Raw genomic sequence first — 23741 nt, forward strand, 5'->3', positions numbered from 1 at the left:
TCACACTTGCAAGGAACGCAAGAAAATTCAGTTAAATCCATGTGACATCAGACAATGAGATATTAGGGAGGAAAATGCTGCATTTAGCAATATCTCTTCATATCCACACCTGAATTAACCTTAAAACCTCAGTCCAGTTACCCCAAATACCTAAACACACATACTCTGTGCACGCTCTAAAGAAGGAGCTTCTCCAATCAAACTATCCACCTGGGCTCAAAGCAAAATTCTCTGAAGATGCTGCTTTTGTCAAAAATAGTAAAGCCAGTGTAGCAACATTTACAAGTGAAACACTGTAAACTAAGGTACATTTAATTAAGACATTTTTCTTCTTTGCTTCAAAGAAGCATCAAAAACATCCTCAGTGTTAGGAGCTTGAAAAGTTCTTAAAACCTAGTTAGTCTGACTCACCTAACAGTCATGCCTTCTGTATAACACCTTTAGAACTGTTCTTCACATTAGCAACATACAGTTTATCACAAGAAAGTGGTGGTGGTAGCAGGGAGTCTGAAGCAGCCTACAAAATAAATAATACAGACTAAAGCAAATAAAAAACAAAGAGTAAGAGACCAAAAAAAAAAAAAACCACACACACACACACACACACACACAGAGGTCTGCTAGATGATGCACTGGCTGTTAGCTAGAAACTCATGGAAAACCCTGTACACAGAAATTTCCTGAAAGCAAGAGACATGTCTCATCATTCCTAGGAGATCCTAGGAGGCTGGGAAAAACCAGCCCTTGATGAGTGTTTGACATTCCGGGATTTCTCTCACACTTTCCCCCACTTTAGTAGAGAAATCCTAGGAATTGACAGAGACCTTGCCAATATGACTGGGAACAACTAATGGAACTTCTCCAGGATCCAGATGCTTCATCCAGAAAAGTGTGTCAGGGTGTGGGGGATGGCTAGAACAACCAGTAAATAATTGTGATAAGTAAAGAATTGGCCTTTGGTTCTTCTTTTTTTTATATATATTTGTTTTAGAGCGAGTGTCTCACTCTGTTGCCCAGGATGGAATGCAGTGGCACCATGACAGTGACAGTTCACTGCAGTCTTGTCCTCTCAGGCTCAGGCTATCTTCCCATCTCAGCCTCCAGAGTAGCTGGGACTACAGGCATGTACCACCAAGCTCAGCTGCTTATTTTTTCATAGAGATGGAGGTCTCATTAGGTTGCGCAGGCTGGTCTCTAAACTTCTGGGCTCAAGTGATTCTCTTACTTTGGCCTCCCAAAGCACAGGGATTATAGGCATGAGGTACAGCACCTAGCCTGGTTTTTCTTAATTTGCATAGCTGGAAAATAAGACATTAAACTATAATTTATTCTCTAAGACACATAGATCCAGCCATTCATTCTTTATTCAACAACCCATTCTACAAACTGAACTTCTATTCAACTATTCTATTCTTTACAGTTTTGTCCTAAGCAAAAAGACTTCAGATTTAAGTATGAGTTATTAAAAAGCATAGTACATTTACAGTCACAAGTAATATGAATTTAAAAGAGTTCTGGGCATGAAATTGGAAATCAAATGCTTAAGTTCTGACGCACCAAAATTAAGTGGAAACTATTGTGGTGAAATCACCTTCCACCTATATTTAAAATATTCTGTACATTCATACAGGTTGTTTCAGGAAGAGTTTCTACCAAAACAAACAAACAAACACCTTACCTTAGCCAGTATTTCAAGTTACTAGAAAATTAGTATTTTGATAAGTACTTGGCAGAAAGAAAATTTCACTTTTGGAGAAGATAAAGAAGTTGCTTCCTTCTAAGTACGAGAGCCATCTTTATATACCTGTAAAGGGATTTGTTCAATCCAAATTCTAACACCATCTCCTCCATAAAGCCTTCTCAGGCCACAATGGTCAAAAGATATGTTTTCTCTAATTCTACATCCTGCCTTGTTCTAATATGATGATAGATCAAAATTATGGTGAAAAATGTTGAACTCCACAAATCCCCCATGGCATCTAGCAATGTACCTTACACACAACAAACACTAAAAAAAAGTCTTTAAATGAGTGCCAGGGTTATTATGGAAGGGAAATCAAAATCAACGGCAATTCTCTTCCAACAAGGAGTTTGGACTAATAATTTAAGAATTCTGGTACCAAGTACTAATTCCCAACTTTATGGTCAAAATAATTTGGTGTATACATGAAGAAGTGCACATTTAACATAGTAAGATCTGTTCAAATATCAGGCTTTCAGAAGCACTGGCTGCAGGTAGGTTTTATTTGGGTATTTCAAACAGGCACACAGAAGGGATGAGTGCAAAGACAGTAGCCAAAAATCTGAAATCAATACACTCTCCTTCAAAAAAGGAAGGGTTCAGAAAGGGCAGCATTTCCAGCAATAATCATGATGTCTCCCAGGCCAATGGCTACTGTGCAAGGCAGAGCTCAGTCTTGCAGAGAGCTCCTGCTCACTTACAGGCAGGAGTTCCCTGTCTTCAGTTCCCTGTCACCTGTGTGCTCCCTAGCTGAGACTTACCTCCCTACCACAGCAGCAAAACACGGCTAACTAGAAGACAAAACTCCAATATTGTCACTAGTACTGTATATCATCCCGGTATTTACATAGATGTTTAGATCTATTAGAGAAAGCGAAAGAATTTCATAAGCCCACCCACTTCAAAACACACCATAGAATCACCTCATCTTAGAAACCTTCTTCATCTTGTTTTAATTGTTTATACACCTGCTTCCTTCACTAGGCTTTGGGCCTCTGAATGGTCAGACCCTGCCTTGCTCCCCACCCAGCAAAGTATTTGTTTTCCAATTTCAACATCAATGAATGGTTGTGGAGAAACATAATTTTAATCTATAATTCTCAAAGGGAATTATTGTACCTAAAAACAGACTGTTATCCTTTAATAACTTTAAGTAAAATTAATATCCTTCTACAGGCTGTGAGCAATGGAGAAACTTGCCCTGGCTCTCCTGGACCAGCAAGTGGGAGAAATTGGGTTACAACCTAATTTTCCAATTAAGGAATGAGTGTTGGGTTAGCAATTGCAGCTTTTCATTCGACATACATTTGTACGTTGCCACTCTGTGCCAAACAACAAGGGACACAAAGGCAAGTACAATCTGATAGAGGAGGAAGACAACATGTGGACAAACATGAGCAGGAAAGCCAAAAACATTCATGCCTCCATTTTGTCTATAAGGTAAAAACAAGGTAAGAGGTGAAGGTTCAGGATAGCCCTATAGATGAGAGGAAGGCAAGTAAGAGATTAAAAGAACAGCTGGCTGGGCATGGTGGCTCACGCCTGTAATCCCAGCACTTTGGGAGGATCGTTTGAGCCCAGGCCTTTGAGACTAGCCTGGGCAACAGAAGGAGATTCTCAGAAAAAACAAAAACAATAAAACGGACAGCTGAACAGCTCTGATCATCCAAACTAGGCTGCAGACCAGGCCATAACACCTGATTATGAAACTGCTCCTATCTTCAAAGGCTCACAAGCAGCATCATCATATCGTGCAACTCATCTATGGTTCTGGGTTAGTGGAATATTTGCAGGCTGACACACACCATTTGCCTGCTCCTGTAGTTCACAGATATGTCCTATGAGGAGAAATGGTACACATGCCAGGAAACTCCTATGATTGAAGCCAATGGCTGGATGTGATATTCAAGCTAGACCTGGACTTTCCTAATCCACCGAACTTCATGGATGGGAAGAACAAGGTCACCCAGAGCAATGCCATCTTGTGCTACACTGCTGGCAAGCACATGTGTGGTAAGACTGAAAAGATTCAAGTGGACATTTTAGAGAACCAAGCAACCAGTTTCCGCACACAACTGATACAGCGCTGTTACAACTCTGACCACGAAAAACTGAAACCTGGCCGGGCGCAGTGGCTCACGCCTGTGATCCCAGCACTTTGGGACGCTTCTCTTTTCTCGTGGATCACTAGTTCAGGGGATCGAGACCATCCTGGCTAATACGGCGAAACCCCGTCTCTACTAAAAATACAAAAAGTTAGCTGGGCGTGGTGGCGGGCGCCTGTAGTCTCAGCTACTCAGGAGGCGGAGGCAGGAGAATCGCTTGAACTCAGGAGGCGGAGGTTGCAGTGAGCCAAGATCGTGCCATTGCACTCCAGCCTGGGTGACAGAGCAAGACTCCATCTCAAAAATAAATAAATAAAATAAAATAAAATAAAAATAAAAACCAACCCTGAAACCTCAGTACTTGGAACAGCTACCTGAACAACTGAAACAATTCTCCATGTTCCTGGGAGAAATTCTCATGGTTTGCAGGGGAAAGCTCACCTTTGTGGATTTTCCCATCTATGACGTCCTGGATCAGAACCGCATGTTTGAGCCCAAGTGCCTGGATGAGTTCCCACATCTTAAGGCTTTCACGTGCCGTTGCGGCTTTGGAGAAAATTGCTGCCTACATGCAGTCTGACTGCTTCTTGAAGATGCCTATCAACAACAAGATGGCCCAGTGGGGCAACAAGCTTTTATGCTGAGCTAGAGGCAGACTTGCACTGCTAGTTTTGTTTCATCCCGTCCCTAGGGGGCCTCCACTCTTTTTTGTTGTTTTAAATAAATAGCACATGGGCTTAAATAAATAAATAAGCTATGCTGTGCAATTCCCTTCTCTGATGCTCAGCCCCAAGAACCATCCAGGGATGGTCCAGAGAATGCAGGATCTGATCAATGATCAGGAGTTCACAGTGCAGGGGTCAGTACAGGAGTGCTCAGAGTGGTGTGCTGTGAAATAAAGGCTGGTCAGGAAGGGAATGAAGCCCTGAGAGGTAGGATAGCCAGAGAGAAAAAGTATGGTGTCTCAAAGAGATCAAAGAACAAACACAGTCGGAATAAATGAATGAGGAAGTTGAAAAGAGTCTGGTTCTTTTTAAAGAATTTTTAAATTTTGGATGTGGAACAATTCCAGACAATGATAAAGCCCACAGGATTAGTAAAGGCAAATCTGTGATGTGAACCCAGGCCTGACTTGAAAGCTCAGGCACTGAACAGCTGCCTCCAAAGTCCTCAATGAACTGCGGGTAGGGGGAATAGGGAGGTGATCAGGACAGCACAGAATACACGCCTCAAAGAAAGGCAGGCTTTGCATGAGGATCAAAGTGTAGCAGTTACGGATACCAGCATCACCTCAGGGCCCCAGTAGCCATGCAGCTAAGAAGCTCCTGGAGAACCACCTGGGGTTTGAGTATGAACCATCGTCTGATCGTGGTCTCCTCCTCTCACATAACTGTAGAAGGCGTGGCTAGGGCCCGCCCCATCTGGGAGGTGAGGAGCGCCTCTGCCCGGCCACCCACCGTCCGGGAAGTGAGGAGTGCCTCTGCCCGGCCGCCCCGTCTGGGAAGTGAGGAGCGCCTCTGCCCGGCCGCCCCGTCCGGGAAGAAGTGAGGAGCGCCTCTGCCCGGGCGCCCCGTCCGGGAAGAAGTGAGGAGCGCCTCTGCCCGGCCGCCCCGTCCGGGAAGAAGTGAGGAGTGCCTCTGCCCGGCCGCCCCGTCCGGGAAGAAGTGAGGAGCGCCTCTGCCCGGCTGCCCCGTCTGGGAAGTGAGGAGCGCCTCTGCCCGGCCGCCCCGTCCGGGAAGAAATGAGGAGCGCCTCTGCCCGGGCGCCCCATCCGGGAAAAAGTGAGGAGCGCCTCTGCCCGGCCGCCCCATCTGGGAGGTGAGGAGCGCCTCTGCCCGGCCACCCATCGTCTGGGAAGTGAGGAGCGCCTCTGCCCGGCCACCCACTGTCTGGGAAGTGAGGAGCGCCTCTGCCCGGCCACCCCGTCTGGGAAGTGAGGAGTGCCTCTGCCCGGCCACCCATCGTCTGGGAAGTGAGGAGCGCCTCTGCCCGGCCGCCCCGTCCGGGAAGAAGTGAGGAGCGCCTCTGCCCGGCCGCCCCGTCCGGGAAGAAGTGAGGAGCGCCTCTGCCCGGCCGCCCCGTCGGGAAGAAGTGAGGAGCGCCTATGCCCGGCCGCCCCGTCCAGGAAGAAGTGAGGAGCGCCTCTGCCCGGCCGCCCTGTCTGGGAGGTGAGGAGCGCCTCTGCCCGGCTACCCATCGTCTGGGAGGTGAGGAGCACCTCTGCCCGGCCACCCATCGTCTGGGAGGTGAGGAGCGCCTCTGCCCGGCCACCCATCGTCTGGGAGGTGAGGAGCGCCTCTGCCCGGCCACCCATCGTCTGGAAAGTGAGGAGAGCCTCTGCCCGGCTGCCCCATCTGGGAAGTGAGGAGCGCCTCTGCCCGGCCACCCATCGTCTGGGAAGTGAGGAGCGCCTCTGCCCGGCCGCCCCGTCTGGGAAGTGAGGAGCGCCTCTGCCCGGCCGCCCCGTCCGGGAAGAAGTGAGGAGCGCCTCTGCCCGGCCACCCATTGTCTGGGAAGTGAGGAGCGCCTCTGCCCGGCCACCCATTGTCTGGGAAGTGAGGAGCGCCTCTGCCCGGCCACCTATCGTCTGGGAAGAAGTGAGGAGAGTCTCTGCCTGGCCGCCCCGTCTGGGAAGTGAGGAGCTCCTCTGCCCGGCCGCCCCGTGTCTGGGTAGAAGTGAGGAGCTCCTCTGCCTGGCCGCTCCGTCTGGGAGGTCTACCACGGAGGCCAGAAGCAATGTGGGGGCTGGACGTGGTGGCTCACGCCTGTGGTCCCGGCACTCTGGGGGGCGAGGCGGGTTGATCACTTCAGGCTAGGAGTTCAAGACCAGTCTGGCCAACTTGGCGAAACATGAAGAATACAACAGACAAACCAACCAACCAACTCAGTGACAACAAAACAGGTCTACCCTGGAGTCATACTCTAATTTTTTCTATTTTCCTCCCTTTCTGATCCTTTATCCCACTTTCTTTTTCTTCCTCTTCCTTCTCCCTCTTCTTTGTCAAATAGAGGATTGAGTTATTATCACTGATCCATATAAAGTCCCTCTCTCATTTATTTTAACTCCCACCCCCCATTTCTATTCCCCAACTTCCCATGTGCAACCTTCCCAATATGTTTGATACGCATCTTTTTGTTTGTATGTATTTTTAGAAAATGTTTATTGTTTTTGTATGCAAAAAAAGTTAATAAAAAAAAAAAATAGAAGGCGTGGCTAGGGCCATAGGGTATTTCCTTGTGTAAGGTTTAGGGCAACTGGAAACCCAAGTCCCAATCCTCCTTATGGCAGTTAGCTCCACAACAACCACACTCAGAATTATGTTCTCTTCACTTTTCCTTTCTCCTTCCTGTTGTTTCCCACTTGTGTCATACAACAAAGCTACAATCCCCACCTTACACTGCCCACCTTCCTGATGTGAAATCGCAACTCCCAGAACACAGGTAGAGGCATTATGTACACAAAGTGATTCTGGACAAGTTGTTATTTCACCAAGAATACTGTTCCCTTTCCTGCTGGACTGGATAATTTCAGGTCTCTTCCACCTGTAGGCATTATAATTTTTAAGGGAGAAACTTTCTTGTTCCTAAGACCACTGTAAGCATAGTACATAATAAACCATCATCACAGATGAAAAAGGAACCCCTCAGAGGAGGCCACTTATGCCTGATAAGCTTTTACTACGAAAAGAAAAGAGAGCTTGAAGACATTTTCAAAGTGTTAAAAGGCACTCAATCAATGCCAGATGAATGAAATTTGGTATTATAAACCTAAGGAAATTAAAATTTTTAAATTGCACTGGATCTGGCCTCAAAGTGAAGGGTCAGACAGCCTCAAAGATGCCTGTGAAAGGCGGCTATTCATCACAGAATGATCTCTTGCTTATGTAGCTGACAGATGGATCTTTCACTTAATGCCCAGAATATAAGACATCAAAAACCCTCCTCCACTTGCTGAACAAGGTTATAACCTCCCCAGGCCCTAATTTCATTAGGATTGGAGTTCTCAATACCCATGCAGGGTTTTAAAACTCCACCAGGTGATTCTAATGTGCAGCCAGCAACCCTTATTTACCACTATCCATATGCCTGGCCCTGTTCTAAGCACTTAGCATGCATATACTCATTAAATCCTCACAACCACCGCTGAGGAAGGTACTGTTAATCTCCATTCCACAGAGACACAGACAAGCTAATGACTTGCCCAGGGTCACACAGCTCAGTGTATATCCAGGCAGTCTGGATCCCCAGCCTGACCATGCAGTCAGTCTACTAGGCCTCCTCTTTCAGTTGAAAAGAAGAGAGACCAGCCCCCAGGGAGTGGTGAGAGTCAAAGGCAAAGCTGCTCAACAGGTGGAAAAGATAACTCAGCTTTGGCCAAACATACACACGCTCACACACACTTCACTCCCGGAGCAGCATCCCATGCTGCAAATCTATCCTGAAAAATACGAAAACAAAAACACCTGCCTCCATTGAGAGACCTCTACAGTACAGTCCCTCGAGTTATCAGTTATTTCAAACTATAGTGCTGTCCATGTGTGACCTGGAGGCACCATGCAACAGAACACATGCCAAAATGAGCAAGCTCTTGAGTTCATTAGCCCACAGGGGGAGAACCCTGGGAAATGGGCTACAATGCCATTGTGGAGGATTTGGGGAGACAGACACCTTTGTGTCATACAAACAATGCTGCTCCTGTTCCTAACACTTACCTAGAAGTTAGCAACTATGGTATTCACGAAAAACTCGGAAAACTGCCTCATTTCTTGTGAATAAATTGTATAAAGCTTGTTACACGGTGACAGGATGCAGTGAGAAATGGCCTGATGATCTCAATGTCTTTCTCTGGGCAATTTTATACAGTCTAATAAATTTAGTGTGGTTTTAACCTTGGATATCAAGTTCTAAATTAAACCAAGATATGCCTGCAGTGATACTGCAGTGGAGAGCTGAATCAAATTCATACAAGCCACACAGCATCATCTCTTCCCATAGCTAAAGCAATGATATCAGCATATGCATCACTGTGCTCTCCTCTGGAATTTGTAAAGGAAACCATTCTTGGCCATAAACATTTGGTTGCAGTAAGCAGTCTCACAGAAGCCTGTGAGAAAGGGCATATGGGCAAGGACAATGGCTTTATTTTTTTCTCTTTTTTTTTCCTTTAAGCTCTGTTGGACTTGAAGGCTTAATTTTTTAATTAACTCCAACAGCTCCAAAAGGGGAATACCAGAGCTCCAGATGATAAAAGTCACAGACAAGTCATGCTAGAAAACAAAGGCCAAATATGTTAAGACTTAAAAAAAAAAAAAAATTCAGGTTTAATGTTAACAAATCTAGTCTCAAACGAGGATGAGAAAGACACAAGGGTACCATATCCAAGGCATGAATCTGTAACCTTTTAAATTCCATGGATGGCTTCAGCAATCTGTACCCTGAGTGTTTTCGAATGATTTTTAAGTAGAAAGTCTTATTACAAAGAAAACTAATTATATTGAAACACAGATAGCAAAATGTTCAAAAAGCAAACCTGATACACTAAAGTATGCTTAACTCATAAATAAGACACAGCAGCAGGTTTTATAACTACTATAGTTTTTAAAGCAGCGATGGGCATAAATGTATTTTAAACTATTTCCACAATATGATACAAAAATCAGTTAATTTCCATGTGACAAAGTTACATGTCCTGTTGATCTTACATGGTTGGTTGCCCACTTTCATGATTGAAGCAATGGCTATATTTTGGCTAGAGGTTAGTGAAAATACAGTTGAGTTTTTCTCCACCCATCCAAGTTCACAGATCCCTTGTCTTAGTCCATTTTGTACTTTTGTCACAGAATATCATGGAGACGGTAATTTATAAACAATAGAAGTTTGTTTATAAACTTCTATTTGGCTTACAGTTCTGGAAGCTGAGAAGTCCAAGATTGAGGGGCCCACTTCTGGGGAGCGCCTTCTTACTGCATCATCCCATAAAATTCAGAAAATTAAACAGTAACTTACTGATTGGCACACATTAGCAGGAGCGAGTATGTCACAAACACGCCACTGCTAGCAATGAAAGTTCCATGATTCATTTTCAGAATAGTCTGTAAAAGCCCTATTTATCAAGAATGTCCATCACCACCAAATTACTATCTACAAAAACTAGGCCTGGCATGACAGGAGAAAGACTCCAGACATTTACTGTGACAGACAATGTACAAAAACAAAATGCCACATTTCATATTTGAGACAGGTGTTTTTAATACACGCTGTTGGTTGTATTGTTTTCTTGGTGCTCTCCTCACTCTTTTTGAAAGTATTTGTGCTCTGGAAACTGCAGTGTTTCAGTTAACTGGATCAGGCTTCCTAGTGAATGTGGTACCCAAGGCTTGGCCTCTCCCGCCCCCACTGCCTCATACAGTCACAGGCCATCCCCCAGCTGCATGCCCTAAATCAGGGGATGCCCGTAGGAAGATAAATATAATTCAGAGTCCAAAATACACGGACTTAAACTGGGCCATTGCCAATTTCTCATGGATCCTGGGTAACCAAGATGGTTTTTGTTTTCATGGTTAGGAACAGCTGCAAGAGCGCAATACTCTTTCTAGACTAATAAAATAACCTAAGTCTGGCTCAGTATTTCAGCTGTGGCAGCAGCCAAACTTCCCAGAATGGTGAGAGCCTCGTGCAGTTCTGGAAGAGCTGGGGTGGTAGTTCTGAACTAAACTGAAGGCATCCAAACCCAACCCAACAGCAAACACACACACACACACACACACACACACAACACCACTTCAACTAAATTTTGAATTAGAGTTAATTCCTATGGGTGGATATGACATGTTCTTTGTAGGGGTCCCATAAAATCAAACCTATGAAGTTTAAGCCTTATACTTGAAGGTATGTTACGTGCCATGTATGAACATCAGATGTTTTTCCTCTAAACCCAGTGAAAGATTCAATTAAAGCTCTTAGTAACTCTGCAGCGAAACCTTTGATCACTGATTCTGTCATCACTTCTGTTAACACAGACAGTATGAAACATCTCAGACCTAAAGAACAAAAATCACTATTGTGAAGCAGCACAGAAAACACATGCACACATACATACACACAGCTTTCTTTTCTTGGGGAGGAATAGGGAGTTGCAGAAGCTACTTTTTCCACAATGAGAACATTCTTTATACACTGTTGTACATGTAGGCCAGTTACCAAGTTATTTCCTAAATGTAAGTGTGTGGTCCAAATGTCTCCCACTAAGGAAAAACAGCCCAATTAAAACCCAGTGGAAAACAAGACACATGTTTCTTGAATGGCTTTGAATTAGAGACAGTGGATGTAAAATTGTTCTAGATATAATGAAGATGTTGCACAGATGTACTAAGTTTTCATGGTCTCAGCAAAACATCTTCCTGGTACAGCAAAATATGTGAGTCTGCAACAAAGCTGGATATAAAATAATTTTTAAAATATCCGATTCTTGTTTTTATGCAGTAAAACTTCTCAAGCCAACTCTCTTTGCCTTCTCACAAACCTAACAAAGCCCATATTTCAATGTACTGATAATTCACTAAAAACTATAAAACTGCATTCATCTCCAATTGACATCACTTTTTATAATCCTCATATCATAAATCAATACAAATGGAAGATTTATCGATACAAATGGAAGACCTTTACTTCACAAATCCAGCAACCAACCACAAAAGCAATGGCAGAGGTAGAGAAACTTATTTCACAGACATCCTCCTGTTTAGTCCTCACAACCACCAGGTGGGAACTATAAGTATCCTCTTTCAACAGATAAGGAAATTGAGACTTAGAGAATCTCAGCAGCCTGCTCTAGGTCACACCTTAGCTCTTAACACCTCATTCCACTTCTTCCTTTGGAGGAAAAACATGCACTAAAACCATGCCTTGGCACCCTAAGCCTTGGATTTCCAGATAAAATGACATTCGAGAACAAGTCTCTGTTACACAGCATGGGGCCTAAAGATAAATGGCAAAACTGCAACGCTGTTCTGATAACCTGGTTTAATTTAAAACTATATCACAGGCTGGGTGTGGTGGCTCACACCTGTAATCAACACTTTGGGAGGCCAAGGTAGGAGGATCACTTGAGTCCAGGAGTGTGAGTCTTTGTTTCTACAAAAAAAAATTTTTTTTAATTAGCTGGGAGTGGTGGCACATGCCTGTAGTCACAGCACTTTGGGGGGCTGAGGTGGGACAATCATTTGCGCCCAGGTGTTCGAGGCTGCAATGAGCTCTGATCATACCACTGCACTTGAGCCTAGGAAAGAGTGAGGCTCTCAAACAAAAAAATTATGTCACTATGTATTCCTAAGCATTTTCACTTACTCTTCTGAAAGAGAAACAAATGCTGTACACTCCCAAGCACCCAGTCCCACATCAGTCTATTCTTGGCTCTCTTTTCTCTGTGCTATCATCCTTGGAAAAATGACCAGAATACCCACTTCGACTGCTGCCTCTATGCAGGCAAGTCACAAATCTGTTTCTCCATTCTTTATCTGTGCTACAGTTACACGACTTTATTTCCAACTTGCCGTCACCAGCCCTGGCTCACATACCTCAACATGTCCAAAACTAAACCCATCTTCCTCTCCCCACTTCCAAAACCCACTCACTAGTCTGGGTCCACGTTCCTGCTGATAAAGCACCATCCTTTTTCGTTCACCAGACTCAAAGCCCCTCCTCCTTCTCATGGCCTCCCTTCCTTGTCTGGTAAACAGCCAAACAGGTCTCTGTCTCACTAGTCCCAGCTTCCCTCCATTCGCTTCTGCCATTCTGGGGAGGTCCTCACTATCTCTCCGGAGGACTTCAGGCTGAAATCTGTAACGTTAAGCCAGTTAAGTGCATCAGAGTTACCTGGGGGACTTGTTAAGAGGCAGGCCTGGACGGTTCTTTAGATCTGGGGTACAGCTCCCCTGGTGATGATGAAGCAGTCCCTCATGGTCCACACTCCCAGGAACCACTGCTATTATACACTCTCCTCCCTCCCTTTCTACAACACTTACATAAATTCTTCTTGAATCTTAACATAAACCAATGTAACCCTTTTAAAATCTGAACATTTAGGTCTCTGATAACTAAGTTTGGATGGTAATGGCTACCACCTGCCAAAGACCTACTGTGCGTCATAGTCTGTCAAATTCAGTCAAAACAACTGCTAAATACATAGCACTGCCCCCAAATTTACAGGACAATTTTATAAGAAACCAAGACTTTGAAAATTAAACAATTTCTAAATTCCACAATAATAGATTGGGTTTATAGATGTATTAAAAGGGCCCTCTCCCTAGACACACTTTAAAAACCAAGTATGATGGAAGGGGGAGACCTATGAAGAAAAAGGAGCATTTCCTTTTCACAACAGGGTAAAAAGAGGGACCTATGAGGAAACAAAATATAGAACGGCCAGGTCTCAATTTACAGTTCATTGTGGTACAGCACAAAAGTCCATCCATGCTCCCAAGAGCAATTTAACAGAATAAAGAAGGCCAACTGTGGTGGCTCATGCCTGTAATCCTGGCACTTTGGGAGGCCAAGGTGGGAGAATGGCTTGAGGCCAAGAGTTCAAGACCAGCCTGGGCAACATAGCAAGAGCCCATCTCTACAAAAAACAACTTCAGTAGAGTCTGCTTTCATTCACCCGCCTATACCCAAAGGTTCTGTATGATTTTTGTAGATCATATCCTTACCTGTTCTAAACTAGTTTTACTAAGGACTAATAAAATTTAGGTCTATATGTGCTATAAACAAGGTCGTTTCTTGCCTTTTCTGCCTGTGCAAGAATGATCAGCATCAACATCAGAAATCCAGGAAAATTTCTAGGTTCACATTGTCGTTTATAAAAAAAGAGGGCTCATGTAAGCCAGCAAATGATCAATTCCCACAATTGAACACAACTTTTCAAAAATGCCCTGAATTTGAAAGCACTCTCCTGTACGGCATTCCATTTCCTTCTCATAAAAACCCCCTGAGGGCAAGCAGCATGATCCTACTGTCCTTGTCTCAGGCCACCCAGCTAATAGACAGTTCACAGGGCTGGTATCTAGACAAAGCCACAGACAACATGGACCATCAAGAGTCATGTCTTTACCACTAATTATAAGAAAAAATATACGTTAACAGATTCAAATACAAACAAGACCAGTTACTGCCCCCCAAAGCCAATCTACTTGCCAGATAACTACAACAGTGCTGTGACATTATAGAAACAACTCAAAACAAGGTGGCATGACACCAAAGGCAAAGGTGTTGGGGTCAGGTCAACCAACACCAGCCCATGTGGTCTAAATCCCAACTATACTGTGCTTTCCTTGCCCTGTGCCCCTGGGCCTGGACATAAGCTCTCTGACCCTAGATTCCTCACTTGTAACAGAGATGACATCCCTCAGAATAGCTGTGAAGAAAATCAGAAACAAAACACGACAAGTTTGTAGGACCATACCTAGCATGAAATATATATTACAGAAATGGTCACTAATGTGTTATATTATTACACTTGTTTATATAGGCCCAGTGATAAGTTTTAAGCATTTATAATTAAATGTTAGTGGTGTGAAGTCCCAAAATTTGAGACAGGTCTCAATTTAGAAAGTTTATTCTGCCAAGGTTGAGGATGCATGCCCTTCAGACAGCCTCAGGAGGTCCTGATGACATGTGCCCAAAGTGGTCAGAGCACAGCTTGGTTTTATACATTTTAGGGAGACATGAGACATCAATCAATATATGTAAAATGAACATTGGTTCGGTCTGGAAAGGCAGAACGACTGGAAATGGGGAGGGGGCTTCCAGGTCACCGGTAGGTGGGAGACCAACTGTTGCATTCTTTTGAGCTTCTGATTAGCCTTTCCAAAGGAGGCAATGAGATGTGCATTTATCTCAGTGAGCAGAGGGATGACTTTGAATACAATGAGAAGCAGGTTTGCCCCAAGTAGTTCCCAGCTTGAATTTTCTTTTAGCTGTAGCGATTTGGGGGCCCAAGATATTTTTCTTTCACGGTGGAATGACTTAAGTTTGCCTTTTCCTTCTTTATTTAGGAAATTAAGATAAAATGTAATCAGCAATTTTAAAATGGGGCTGAGGGAGGGCTGAAGGATGAATCACAAATTTCTGGCTTGAGTGACAGGGTAGAAAGTAGTGCCAATGACCAAAATGGGAAAAGCAGACAAGCGTGGAGTGAGTGGTTTGGAGTGGGGAGCAGGAAGCAGGCAATAACTGGGGGGGAAATGAGTTCAGTTTGGATATCCTGATTTAAAAGTACCTATGAGTCATCCAAGCAGAAATGACCAAAAGATTGTCTAAGAGGAGGATGAATTCAGAGAGACCTGGGGGGTCCATTGAAGGGTGAGTGGTGGCTGAAGCCACAGAATTATTGAGGTCTCCCCCAAAAAGGCTGAGCAGACTAAAAGAAAACCACCAAGGATGAACCAGGAACACAAGGGCAGATACAGCAGGACCTAAGGTGAAATTAAAGAAGCAAAAACAAAGCAGTCGAGTATGGTGTAAAGGGGCCGGGCACCATGGTTCATGCCTGTAATCCCAGCATTTTGGGGAGGCCGAGGCAGGTGGATCGCTAGAACTCAGAAGTTTGAGACCAGCCTGGGTAACATGGTGAAAACCCGTCTCCACAAAAAATCCAAAAAAAATTAGCCAGGCCTGGTGCCTCGCGCCTGTACTCCTAGCTATTTGAGGGTCTGAGGTGGGAGGATCGCTTGAGCCCAAGCAGGCAGAGGTTGCAATGAGCTGAGATTGTGCCACTGCACTCTAGCCTGGGTGACAAAGCCAGACCCTGTCTCAAAAAAAAAAAAGAAAGAAAGAAAAGAAAAGAAAAGAAAAGAAAAGAAAAGAAAAGAAAAGAAAAGAAAAGAAAAAAAAGAAAAAAAAGAAAAGTGCACAGGAGGGGGGTGGAGCCAAGATGGCCGAATAGGAACAGCTCCGGTCTACAGCTCCCAGCCCCAGCGACACAGAAGACGGGTGATTTCTGCATTTCTGCTTGAGGTACCGGTTTCATCTCACTAGGGAGTGCCTAACAGTGGGTGCAGGACAGTCGGTGAAGCGCACTGTGCGCGAGCCGAAGCAGGGCGAGGCATTGCCTCACTTGGGAAGCGCAAGGGGTCAGGGAGTTCCCTTTCCTAGTCAAAGAAAGGGGAAACAGACGGCACCTGGAATATCAGGTCAGTCCCATCCTAATACTGCGCTTTTCCAACGGGCCTGGAAAACGGCACACTAGGAGATTGTGTCCCGCACCTGGCTCGGAGGGTCCTATGCCCACGGAGTCTCGCTGATTGCTAGCACAGCAGTCTGAGATCACCCTGCAAGGCGGCAGCGAGGCTGGGGGAGGGGCGCCCGCCATTGCCCAGGCTTGCTTAGGTAAACAAAGCAGCCAGGAAGCTCAAACTGGGTGGAGCCCACCACAGCTCAAGGAGGCCTGCCTGCCTCTGTAGGCTCCACCTCTGGGGGCAGGGCACAGACAAACAAAAACTCAGCAAGAACCTCCACAGACTTAAATGTCCCTGTCTGACTGACAGCTTTGAAGAGAGTAGTGGTTCTCCCAGCACGCAGCTGGAGATCTGAGAAAGGACAGACTGCCTCCTAAAGTGGGTCCCTCACCCCCGAGCAGCCTAACTGGGAGGCACCCCCCGAGTAGGGACAGACTGACACCTCATTCAACCGGGTACTCCTCTGAGACAAAACTTTCAGAGGAACTATCAGACAGCTGAATTTGTGGTCTCACGAAAATCCGCTGTTCTGCAGCCACCGCTGCTGACACCCAGCCAAACAGGGTCTGGAGTGGACCTCTAGTAAACTCCAACAGACCTGCAGCTGAGGGTCCTGTCTGGTAGAAGGAAAACTAACAAACAGAAAGGACACCCACACCAAAAACCCATCTGTACATCACCATCATCAAAGACAAAAAGTAGATAAAACCACAAAGATGGGGAAAAAACAGAGCAAAAAAACTGGAAACTCTAAAAAACAGAGCACCTCTCCTCCTCCAAAGGAACGCAGTTCCTCACCAGCAACGGAACAAAGCTGGATGGAGGATGACTTTGATGAGTTGAGAGAAGAAGGCTTCACATGATCAAACTACTCTGAGCTACGAGAGGAAATTCAAAACAATAGCAAAGAAGTTAAAAACTTTGAAAAAAAATTAGAAGAATGGATAACTAGAATAACCAATGGAGAGAAGGGCTTAAAGGAGCTGATGGAGGTGAAAGCCAAGTTTCGAGAACTACGCGAAGATTGCAGAAGCCTCGGTAGCAGATGCGATCAACTGGAAGAAAGGGTATCGCTGATGGAAGATGAAATGAATGAAATGAAGCGAGAAGGGAAGTTTAGAGAAAAAAGAATAAAAAGAAATGAACAAAGCCTCCAAGAAATTTGGGACTATGTGAAAAGACCAAACCTACGTCTGATTGGTGTACCTGAAAATGATGGGGAGAATGGAACCAAGTTGGAAAACACTCTGCATGATATTATCCAGGAGAACTTCCCCAATCTAGCAAAGCAGGCCAGCATTCAGATTCAGGAAATACAGAGAATGCCACAAAGATACTCCTCGAGAAGGGCAACTCCAAGACACATAATTGTCAGATTCACCAAAGTTGAAATGAAGGAAAAAATGTTAAGGGCAGCCAGAGAGAAAGGTCGGGTTACCCACAAAGGGAAGCCCATCAGACTAACAGCTGATCTCTCAGCAGAAACTCTACAAGCCAGAAGAGAGTGGGGGCCGATATTCAACATTCTTAAAGAAAAGAATTTTCAACCCAGAATTTCCTATCCCGCCAAACTAAGCTTCATAAGTGAAGGAGAAATAAAATACTTTACAGACAAGCAAACGCTGAGTGATTTTGTCACCACCAGGCCTGCCCTAAAAGAGCTCCTGAAGGAAGCACTAAACATGGAAAGGAACAACCGGTACCAGCCACTGCAAAAACATGCCAAATTGTAAAGACCATCGAGGCTAGGAAGAAACTATAGCAACTAACGAGCAAAATAACCAACTAACATCATAATGACAGGATCAGATTCACACATAACAATATTAACTTTAAATGTAAATGGGCTAAATGCTCCAATCAAAAGACACAGACTGGCAAACTGGATAAGGAGTCAGGATCCATCAGTGTGCTGTATTCAGGAAACCCATCTCACGTGCAGAGACACACATAGACTCAAAATAAAGGGATGGAGGAAGATCAATCAAGCAACTGGAAAACAAAAAAAGACAGGGGTTGCAATCCTAGTCTCTGATAAAATAGACTTTAAACCAACAAAGATCAAAAGAGACAAAGAAGGCCATTACATAATGGTAAAGGGATCAATTCAACAAGAAGAGCTAACTATCCTAAATATATATGCACCCAACACAGGAGCACCCAGATTCATAAAGCAAGTCCTCAGTGACCTACAAAGGGACTTAAACTCCCACACAATAATAATGGGAGATTTTAACACCCCACTGTCAGCATTAGACAGATCAACGAGACAGAAAGTTAACAAGGATATCCAGGAATTGAACTCAGCTCTACATAAAGTGGACCTAATAGACATCTACAGAACTCTCCACCCCAAGTCAACAGAATATACATTTTTTTCAGCACCACACCACACCTATTCCAAAATTGACCACATAGTTGGAAGTAAAGCTCTCCTCAGCAAATGTAAAAGAACAGAAATTATAACAAACTGTCTCTCAGACCACAGTGCAATCAAACTAGAACTCAGGATTAAGAAACTCACTCAAAACCGCTCAACTACATGGAAACTGAACAACCTGCTCCTGAATGACTATTGGGTACATAATGAAATGAAGGCAGAAATAAAGATGTTCTTTGAAACCAACGAGAACAAAGACACAACATACCAGAATCTCTGGGACACATTCAAAGCAGTGTGTAGAGGGAAATTTATAGCACTAAATGCCCACAAGAGAAAGCAGGAAAGATCCAAAATTGACACCCTAACATCACAATTAAAAGAACTAGAAAAGCAAGAGCAAACACATTCAAAAGCTAGCAGAAGCCTAGAAATAACTAAAATCAGAGCAGAACTGAAGGAAATAGAGACACAAAAAACCCTTCAAAAAATTAATGAATCCAGGAGCTGGTTTTTTGAAAAGATCAACAAAATTGATGGACCGCTAGCAAGACTAATAAAGAAGAAAAGAGAGAAGAATCAAATAGATGCAATAAAAAACGAAAAAGGGGATATCACCACCGATCCCACAGAAATACAATCTACCATCAGAGAATACTACAAACACCTCTATGCAAATAAACTAGAAAATCTAGAAGAAATGGATAAATTCCTCGACAAATACACCCTCCCAAGACTAAACCAGGAAGAAGTTGAATCTCTGAATAGACCAATAACAGGTTCTGAAATTGTGGCAATAATCAATAGCTTACCAACCAAAAAGAGTCCAGGACCTGATGGATTCACAGCTGAATTCTACCAGAGGTACAAGGAGGAACTGGTACCATTCCTTCTGAAACTATTCCAATCGATAGAAAAAGAGGGAATCCTCCCTAACACATTTTACGAAGCCAACATCGTCCTGATACCAAAACCTGGCAGAGACATAACCAAAAAAGAGAATTTCAGACCAATATCCTTGATGAACATTGATGCAAAAATCCTCAATAAAATACTGGCAAACCGAATCCAGCAGCACATCAAAAAGCTTATCCACCATGATCAAGTGGGCTTCATCCCTGGGATGCAAGGCTGGTTCAACATACGCAAATCAATAAATGTAATCCAGCATATAAACAGAACCAAAGACAAAAACCACATGATTATCTCAATAGATGCAGAAAAGGCCTTTGACAAAATTCAACAACCCTTCATGCTAAAAACTCTCAATAAATTAGGTATTGATGGGACGTATATCAAAATAATAAGAGCTATCTACAACAAACCCACAGCCAATATCATACTGAATGGGCTAAAACTGGAAGCATTCCCTTTGAAAACCGGCACAAGACAGGGATGCCCTCTCTCACCGCTCCTATTCAACATAGTGCTGGAAGTTCTGGCCAGAGCAATCAGGCAGGAGAAGGAAATAAAGGGTATTCAATTAGGAAAAGAGGAAGTCAAATTGTCCCTGTTTGCAGATGACATGATTGTATATCTAGAAAACCCCATTGTCTCAGCCCAAAATCTCCTTAAGCTGATTAGCAACTTCAGCAAAGTCTCAGGATACAAAATTAATGTACAAAAATCACAAGCATTCTTGTACACCAATCACAGGCAAACAGAGAGCCAAATCATGAGTGAACTCCCATTCACAATTGCTTCAAAGAGAATAAAATACCTAGGAATCCAACTTACAAGGGATGTGAAGGACCTCTTCAAGGAGAACTACAAACCACTGCTCAATGAAATAAAAGAGGATACAAACAAATGGAAGAACATTCCATGCTCATGGGTTGGAGGAATCAATATCGTGAAAATGGCCATACTGCCCAAGGTAATTTATAGATTCAATGCCATCCCCATCAAGCTACCAATGACTTTCTTCACAGAATTGGAAAAAACTACTTTAAAGTTCATATGGAACCAAAAAAGAGCCCGCATCCCCAAGTCAATCCTAAGCCAAAAGAACAAAGCTGGAGGCATCACGCTACCTGACTTTAAACTCTACTACAAGGCTACAGTAACCAAAACAGCATGGTACTGGTACCACAACAGAGACATAGATCAATGGAACAGAACAGAGCCCTCAGAAATGATGCTGCATAGCTACAACTATCTGATCTTTGACAAACCTGACAAAAACAAGAAATGGGGAAAGGATTCCCTATTTAATAAATGGTGCTGGGAAAACTGGCTAGCCATATGTAGAAAGCTGAAACTGGATCCCTTCCTTACACCTTATACAAAAATTAATTCAAGATGGATTAAAGACTTATATGTTAGACCTAAAACCATTAAAATCCTACAAGAAAACCTAGGCAATACCATTCAGGACATAGGCGTGGGCAAGGACTTCATGTCTAAAACACCAAAAGCAATGGCAACAAAAGCCAAAATTGACAAATGGGATCTCATTAAACTAAAGAGCTTCTGCACAGCAAAAGAAACTATCATCAGAGTGAACAGGCAACCTACACAATGGGAGAACATTTTTGCAACCTACTCATCTGACAAAGGGCTAATATCCAGAATCTACAATGAACTCAAACAAATTTACAAGAAAAAAACAAACAACCCCATCAAAAAGTGGGCAGAGGATATGAACAGACACTTCTCAAAAGAAGACATTTATGCAGCCAAAAAACACATGAAGAAATGCTCATCATCACTGGCCATCAGAGAAATGCAAATCAAAACCACAGTGAGATACCATCTCACACCAGTTAGAATGGCCATCATTAAAAAATCAGGAAACAACAGGTGCTGGAGAGGATGTGGAGAAATAGGAACACTTTTACACTGTTGGTGGGACTGTAAACTAGTTCAACCATTGTGGAAGTCAGTGTGGCGATTCCTCAGGGATCTTGAACTAGAAATACCATCTGACCCAGCCATCCCATTACTGGGTATATACCCAAAGGACTATAAATCATGCTGCTATAAAGACACATGCACACGTATGTTTATTGCGGCACTATTCACAATAGCAAAGAGTTGGAACCAACCCAAATGTCCAACAACGATAGACTGGATTAAGAAAATGTGGCACATATACACCATGGAATACTATGCAGCCATAAAAAATGATGAGTTCATGTCCTTTGTAGGGACATGGATGAAACTGGAAAACATCATTCTCAGTAAACTATCGCAAGGACAAAAAACCAAACACCACATGTTCTCACTCATAGGTGGGAACTGAACAATGAGAACTCATGGACACAGGAAGGGGAACATCACACTCTGGGGACGGACTGTTGTGGGGTGGGGGGAGGGGGGAGGGACAGCATTAGGAGATATACCTAATGCTAAATGACGAGTTAATGGGTGCAGGAAATCAACATGGCACATGGATACATATGTAACAAACCTGCACGTTGTGCACATGTACCCTAAAACCCTAAAGTATAATAAAAAAAAAAAAAAGAAAAGAAAAAAAAAAAAAAAGAATAGTGCACAGGAACCCAGAAGAGAAAGCTTTGATGAGGAATGATCAGTAGAATCAAATACTACAGGAAAAGTCATGTTAAGGACTAACAAGTGACAACAGGGTTCAATGATCAGAGGCCATTTGGGACGTCGACAAGGGCAGTTTCTACTGAGGCCGAGGAAACCAGGAGATAGGCCATCTGTAGGGTCAGTCCCTCCCAAATTGTAAAATTCTTTAACTTCAAAACTGAAACTCACCGTTCTCCCTCAAACCCACCAAATTAATAAAATGCCAAATAGCAATGCGTTGCAAGGTTTTCTTTCACAGAAAAGGAATTTGCAAAAGAGAGATGCAGTCTAAAACCACAAAACCATTTAACATTATTTTTGCTATTAAGTTCCTATCTACTTTCTAAAGTTGGTCCCAGGGAAGGAGAAAAATTAGTGAATTCTCTGCCAAACAAAAACTGAAGGGGGAAAAAAAAACCCCAAAACTTTCTAAATAAATTTCCTTTCTGATAAATCTCTATGGGCAATACACTTAAATTGCTATTTCAATGTTACTTTGAGAAACATGTTACCACAGGAAGAAAGGCTTGGTTTCAATATGCAAATCTATTGTAAAATTCCATTTAAGCAGATTTCCACCTGGATTTCTCAGTAAGCCTAAACTCTTGTTGAATTTAGTAAATTCCTCTTCCATGTCATTTTTCTTGTTCTTTGTCGTGTAAGAATCATAGAAAATGCTATCGCATGCAATTTTAAGTGAAAATTATAAAATAGTTATACGATATGAATTATGGCACAATGGAATGTTTGGGTTGGCAGTGTCAACTGGTTAAACAGGTCAGTGGAATTCAAAAAAGTTCCCCTAAACATCGGCTCAGCCTAAGAAAGAGGTTTTTAAGTTTACTCCCCATATAAATATTTTTCAAAAGTTAAATATATCAAATATTAATGACTATTATAGAATTGTCATTAATATAAAGCAAAAAAATTTGAAGATCTGAGGCTTCTGAAATATATTCCTCCAAAAATACTACTCACTCTTTATATGCATTACTGAATTTAAGCAGGCAATTTCTTCGGATCTTCTGGTAACTAATTTTATATATCCTTTAAACTCTTTATCATATGTGGCTATCTTAATTTTATTTATTTATGAGACAGTCTCGCCCTGTCACCCAGGCTGTTGTGCAGTGGTGCGATTTCGGCTCACTGCAACCTCCACCTCCTGAGTTCAAGCAATTCTCGTGCCTCAGCCTCCTGAGTAGCTGGGACTATCGGCATATGCCACCATGCCTGGCTAATTTTTTTGTCTTTTTAGTACAGACAGGGTTTCGCCATGTTGCCCAGGCTGGTCTTAAACTCCTGAGCTGAGGCAATCTGCCCACCTCAGCCTTGCAAAGTGCTAGGATTACAGGCGTGAGCCACGGCACCCAGCCCATATGTGGCTATCTTACTTCATGATATACACTATCGCCTCTTGTGGAACTTTAAAACAACAACAACAACATAGCAGGGACTCCTCCTCCCCCCAATTCCAGTTCAGCATTCCTCAAGTGAGTCCCAGTATCCTAATTTTTAAAGCTTCATAGGAATTGTGATCTGTACTCTGCTGCCCTCCCCCTGTGGAGAAGCTCCGCCTTTTGGCAGGATCCCCCAAAGTTCTGGGGAGCAACGTGGCCACTGCATTCCTCACGGATAGCAGGGTGTGGCAAGAGAATTGACTGCAGAAAATGAAATCCTGCTGGCAAGTCATACAAAACAGATGGCAGAGTACATGGGCACATCCCATAGACATTTCAAGA

At 43.5% G+C, this 23741-nt stretch overlaps 1 protein-coding gene and 1 pseudogene across 5 annotated transcripts in view; one reads left to right on the top strand and one right to left on the bottom strand.

The window, feature by feature from the left end:
* Nucleotides 1-23741, bottom strand: part of TANC1 (tetratricopeptide repeat, ankyrin repeat and coiled-coil containing 1) — a 268517-nt gene that overhangs the window by 173991 nt on the left and 70785 nt on the right. The gene's annotated exons all lie outside the window — the stretch shown is intronic.
* On the top strand, nucleotides 3123-4490 carry LOC129490644 (glutathione S-transferase Mu 3-like; annotated as a pseudogene).

This window comes from Symphalangus syndactylus, chromosome 9, assembly GCF_028878055.3.
Source record: "Symphalangus syndactylus isolate Jambi chromosome 9, NHGRI_mSymSyn1-v2.1_pri, whole genome shotgun sequence".
Lineage (NCBI taxonomy): Eukaryota > Metazoa > Chordata > Mammalia > Primates > Hylobatidae > Symphalangus > Symphalangus syndactylus.